This window comes from Apus apus, chromosome 1 (genome assembly GCF_020740795.1).
Source record: "Apus apus isolate bApuApu2 chromosome 1, bApuApu2.pri.cur, whole genome shotgun sequence".
Classification (NCBI taxonomy): Eukaryota; Metazoa; Chordata; class Aves; order Apodiformes; family Apodidae; genus Apus; species Apus apus.
The window spans coordinates 123,565,288-123,571,287 of record NC_067282.1 but is presented as its reverse complement, the minus strand read 5'-3'; the positions used below and the strand labels follow the sequence as shown (position 1 = coordinate 123,571,287).

Genomic DNA, 6,000 nt, shown 5'->3' with positions numbered 1-6,000 from the left:
TCACGTTGAGAACTGGAGCTGGCAGCTTCCAGTACTGTGCAACTGCAACAGGCAAATTAAAATTCTGACACTGGAGTGGTGTTGGTACTGACTCAGCTGGTACTTGGCAGCAGGCCTTTGCAGGTTATGCACAGTTGGCTGGAGGCATCCAGACAAGTGTGTCTGTGTGTGTGTGTGTCTCACTAACTCCCCATTTCAGTGGGATTCCTGTGCACCTGAGTCCTTTGCGTACCTCCTGGGAGTTCCCACAGGGCAGCTCATGAGTAACCTGTCTTCCTCTTGGCATTTCTGCAGTGTTTAAAAATAATAGAATGAGCCGAGCTGGAGTGTGACCTCTTACATTCCTTCAAATTACTCTTAACACTGAGCAGTTAAGTCCCTCAGTGACAGCAGCATGGTCCAGAAATGTGTTAAGTAATGGAGACCAGGCTGGCTGTACAGCAGTTTCAACACATGTAGCTGGTTGAGCCAGTTATGGAGCAACTTGTCCGTTGCCGCCCAACAAGCGTGTACAATGAGTAAGGATGAACGGAGGAAACATGCCGGTGTTTTCGCTATGACAGAAAAAAACCCTGGATCGTTATTTAAAATCGTTTGGTCCACACTCCATAGCCGCGATGCAGGCACTTCTCAGCCCCCCGTGGCGTTTTCTCTCGCGCCATCCCCTTTTTGCGGGCTGCAGGCGTTGTTACACGAGGGAATCCTCGTTTTTACGGGGTTTTTTTGATCCTGTGGCGTCGGAGATGACGAAACACGAAGCAGCCCCGCTCGGAGGCTGGAAGGCCTTGCTGGAAGCAGGCTTGTTTTGACCCCGGCGGGAGGGAGGACGATGCCTGCCTTGCCCTTGGCCAAGCCCCGGGCGCAGCTCCTCGCCGCCCGGGCGGCCGCAGAGGGCCGGGCCCAGCGGCGGGGCGGGTCCGCCGCTCCCGGTGCCGTCACGGGCGGGCGGGCCGAGGGTGCGGGGCGGGGTCCGGCCAGCCCAGGCTGCGGAGGGAGGCGAGCGAGGAAGGCGGCGGTGCTGCCGGGGCATCAGGCGAGCTGCCCCGCTGCGCTCTCCGGGAGGGGGCCGGCGGGAGAAGGTGCGGCTGCGGGGGGGGTGGCGAGCGGCGGGGCTCGGCGGGCGGCGTCGCTGCCAGCCCCGGGGGGTGGGGGCGGCGCGGCCGTTGGGGCGGCCGTTGGGCGCGGGGGCAGCGCTGCGGCGCCTCGGCACCGCCGCTGAGAGACCCCCCTGCCCGCTCCCCTGCTCGGCCTCCCCCCGCCCGCTCCCCCTGCCAGCGCCGAGCCTCCGTCTTGGGGAGGCCCCGGCAAGCCGGGGTTCGGCTTCATTGCCGTGCGGCGGTTCCGGTCGTCGTCGTTGTCACCTGCCGCGCGCCCCGCCGGTGCGTTGGCGGGCGTTCCTTGGGTAGGTGGATCCGCCTCGGTCGGATTTTATTTTGAGGTTCGTCCTTCAGCGTCTGCGGGGAGGGTGCGTGAGCCGTGCCGGGTCGCCGTGTGTAAGTAGGGGCGGTCTCAGGAGGAGATGCAAGAGAGACGTAAATCAATGAATATATGCATCAATAAATGCATCTTGTTGCTTAAGGGGGTGCTTGAAAGCTTCCCGCTTCCAGGTGCTTTAATGAGATCTGTACGTTTCGGTATTAAGTGGATTGCTCGCTTTTATGGCGTTGTGCCGTGGCGTGGGGTTTGTAGGACAGCGGGGTTTATAGGACAGCGGGGCTGGCAGGCCCCGGGCCCCCGGGAGATTTGTGATCTGCCCCCCATCCGTTGTTGGTTGTGACCCCAGGGCGAGGCGGTGTGTGTGGTTGGGACTTTGAGGAGTGCTACACCCTCCACAGCTGCCCTCCTCAGTAATCGAAAAGAGTCGTGGAAACGGTCGTGCGTGCAGGAGGCCCTGTCCTGAGGTGGGATCGTCCCTTCGGGGTTGCTGGCAGGGCTTTCAGAAAGGGGGGAGCAGAAGGTGGGCTTGTGGCTGCTGTCTGATGGTGTGTGCTGCGCCCGTGCTCTCCGTCGAGCTCCACTTTTTCAGCAGCAATGTCATTGTTCAGGGAACGGGAATTGAAGAGCAGAGCAGAGCAGAGTGCCCTGTGGAAAGTGATAGGATGCCTGAGAACATTTAACCTCCCTTAATTTATTCCAGACCAGCTTTTATGATTCCTTTCCCATGTAGAGAAATGCCTTAAAAGGAAGCAGATTGTATGTTTCGTTTGGTGCATATTTCAGATTTTTGGCTATTTATTAAGCTAAGACTATGGTTGTGGACTACAGTAGAAACGCTTTTGCAGTGATGATGCAACATCATCCATTTCACATAGGTTTGATGGAGAAGTGTAAGAATGAAGTTGTAGCTCTGTCCCAGTGGCATACATTTTCCCCCATCCAATGAGCAAGGTCAGTATCTGCTGATTAATACTTGGCATGGACTGTGTGTGCTGCAGAGATGGTAGAGGGGCTTTTGCCTGAGCGGTGAAGCACTCTGTGTTGACAGTAGCTTTCCGTCTGCAGGCCAATATAATTCTTTCTGCAGAAGTCTGTAGTGTTGTGCTTGTCTACATTGACAGTAAAGACATAGCTGGGAAGCTCTTGCAGGGTTACTTGTTAAGCAACAGGAGAGGCTCTTGAGTGTTTACATGCCCTCAAACTCTAAAGCAAGAGAGATGAGCTAGCAGCACCCGGTTGTCCTGGAAACAATATTATTTGCTTCCCCTTGAGCAACCACTGTTTGCTAATGCTTTTTTCAAAAGCTCTTACTTTAAAACTTACTAAGGTTTTTCCCTCTTCTGAAGATTTTAAATCAACGGGCTGCCTTGCTTCTAGGAACTCAGAGGGCCCTCCCAAGGAGTGCGATATCTTGCCAGTTTTCTTACTAACATCTCTTGACTCTCAAAGCAAAGGTTAGGTGGGAACAAATGGTGAGGCACATCTGATTTTTTTCCAGGAACTTGAAGTCAGTATTCTTAAATTTAGAGGTGCTCTCACTTTACAAACTTTGAGGTGGATGTGAGCTCTTTTATTCACTGCTCCCTGCTGGCAGTCCCAAGTTGTTGGCAAATAACTATTTCAGTGTTGTTTTCACGTATCTGTACCTATGCTATATGCCTTTTTCTTGATACATGGCCTATGATTTAGTTTATATTTGATGAGCTAATTTTAACTTAATCTGTAGTGCTAGGTAGTTTGTATAGACCCATGGAGAATCCAAGATCCCTGCCAAATTGTGGCAAAGGAGCCATGTGATCTTCAGAGGGTGTTTGGCTCCGTTACTAAAGACAGTGATCACACTTCTGCAGAAACTTATTTACTTCTGTCTCAACTTGCTGTCAGCTGAGACAGAAGGCTGTACCTCGACTAGGGCAGTAGAATTTTCAGTCATAAGGTCTCAGATATATTGAAGATTTTATGTCCTCAGCCATCTCTTAGACGTATTCAAGTTCAGTCTGGTTGCACAGCTGCTGTATTAAGTGGAAGTTTTCCATGTGGAGTGAAATGACTGCTCAAAGAAACAGCTGCTGTATTTCTTATACATTCTGGGCTCCTTAATTTCCATATTACTGTACTGGAAGTAGGAAGGAAAACAAGAAGGCCAAGGATCCCCTTTCAGTTCTTGTTTCCTTGTTAGGATTTAATTCACGGTTCTGGCATGTGCTTTATTACAGAAAATTTTAATTACCTAAACGCTAGTTTATAAGGTACAGCTTTAGAATATAAGAATGCCTCTTGAACCCCCTTTGTAGGTTACTTTGTTGGAAACATTTCCCAATTACTTGCCTGGATGTGGAGAGCAATTGCCCTGCTTGGAGATGAAGTTCGAAACCTCTACCTGTTGTCCTTGAAGAGAGACAGGAGAACAAATAACACAGGCAGCATAGTGCAGAGCTCTGATGTTCTCCTCGCTTCTGCTTGTCACTTCCCTTCCTGTTTCTTCTCTGACAAACTGAATTTCCTCTCTATTGATGGGTTATCTACCTAAATCTCAAACAGATATCCTTTGCAGAAAAGTTGTCAGAAAATATTGTTTACCTTGGAAGAAGGTTTTGGGATGTAGCTACCTCATCCACATCAGTCAGGCAGATTGACGTAGCCTCAAATCACACCTGTTTAAATCATACCTGTTGCTGCTTAACATAATGTGATAAGCTCTTTACTATAGATGAAGTTGATTCTTCTGGCTTTCAGATAGGAGATTTTCCCTTTGTGGCTTCACTGCCACTTCCTGCTGCCACTGCTCTCCTTCCTTTGCTTCCCATGTTCTGTTTCCTGTAGTGGTCTGCTTACTGTAAGGGAAGTGTCACCACAAACTGGCCGTGTGTGAGGCAAAACCAAAGAACAACCAAGGCAGATCAGGCGGACAATGATGACCGGACCAGGTAAAGTAAGAAAATATCAGGGGCATTTGTAAACAAAACACATGGCTGAGAGGAGGGTGTGTGTCTTGGCTGCACAGGGGAGTGGTAGGGTCATAGCTGGCTTTTGTGGTTTCTATGGCACGCGGTAAGAAACATATGCACAAGATAGTGGAGGGCAAACTCCCCAGGCAGTTACTGCTGTATTTTCCCTGTTTCAGAAACTGGAATTGATAATGACTTGACATCAGCCAGCACAGGTGGACATTGTGCTTCTGCTTCTGTAAGCCTGTTGGGCCAGCGACTTTTCTGTCTCTCACAGAGGAAAGAGAAGTGCCAGCTCTGCAGAAATATGGTAGCACTTCTTGAAAACAACATTTGAAAGCTGCAGTAAAGTGTATTCACTCAGCAAGAAGGCCCTCCCTGGCTATTTATACTCCCACTGAGTGTGTATTTCTTGAAGTTATGGTAGTTTTACTTAATATGTAATAAATAGTAAATAGAGAAATTGAAGTACCAAGGTATGTCCTAACTTAGCTGAAACCATCTTGATTAAATACAGGAGAGTAACAGTTTTCCCCCTACTTTTCAGGCAAGTTGAGATCTTGCTCTTGAGTAGTGACTTTCTGTGCAGCTTATAATACATGAACAAGGATTTTTCTGCAGCCTAAGTTTGTGAATGTGTGTCTGTATTCACTAAAAGCACTCATTGCATGAAACAGTGAGGTATCACTAAGACCTCTGTGAAATTAGCAGGGAGTACTGAAGAAGATGAGGACGTTTTTGAACTGTTACATGTAGACCTGCCCACTCATAAGAGTGTAACTCCCTTTAATGTCCTTGTATTTCTCAGTAAGGCCTGCATCTTGTTTGTGGTCTACTGCTCTGTCATGCTAACAGGGAAGCCTGTTGTGTGACAGACTGAACTCCAAATACAGCTCTGTTCCTCCAGTTTGTTGCAGACAGAACCTGAGCACATGGAAAGGCAGTGGGGCTGTGTCACCCTGAGAACCTGCAGACAAAGGCCTGGTACAGAGTTTGCATGGTGTGAGCTCCTATTGCTAGATAAGATGCTTTGAAGAAGCAGGGCTTGTCTGCTCTCACAAGCACCGCTGTTTTCACCTGGCTCAAGAAAGTGATATGTTTTACCACCCATTCAAACTTATGAGAATAAGTATTCTTTTTACCATGTGACTAATTATAGGAAGCGTATATGTACAGATATTTTAAATCTTTGGAAACAACACACGTTGGTTCCTTGGACCAATTTGTAGCTAAGGTACCCTTAGTGCAATATAGCAAACTATATAGAATTCCACAAATAAAAGCAGTGTCTGTGAATGCCTTTACACATGCTCAGTTCCTTTTTTTACAAGGCTAAGAAGTCCAGATTAATTCTGTGCTTGACTAGCTGCTTTACCTCATGGTACCGTGCCGTATCACTGAGTTTTCTGTAACTTCCTTCCACCTACAGAAGCATGTGCAAACAAAATGAACTGTGCTTAGAAAGAACTGTGAAGCCTTGAATTTTTCTTAGAGTAGGACAAGTCTTGAAGGTAGAAATTACAGCTAACAGCCGAGGCACAAAGGATACTAGGTTTGCTGAGAGTTTGTTCTTCCACATATTCTCTGTCATTAAATCTGTTGTTGTTGGGGAACG

The 6,000-nt window shown here is 48.5% G+C and overlaps 1 protein-coding gene across 4 annotated transcripts in view; it reads left to right on the top strand.

The window, feature by feature from the left end:
* The first annotated feature begins 990 nt into the window (after positions 1-990).
* The window catches only part of INPP4A (inositol polyphosphate-4-phosphatase type I A), a 124,426-nt gene continuing 119,416 nt past the window's right edge, over positions 991-6,000 (top strand). For 3 of the 4 annotated variants that reach the window (XM_051610347.1, XM_051610339.1, XM_051610319.1), the window contains exon 1: positions 991-1,079. The gene's annotated coding sequence lies outside the window, so the exon portion shown is untranslated. Of the gene's footprint in view, positions 1,080-1,226; positions 1,403-6,000 lie in introns of those variants that run through there. The other variant, XM_051610312.1, reaches the window with a different exon arrangement.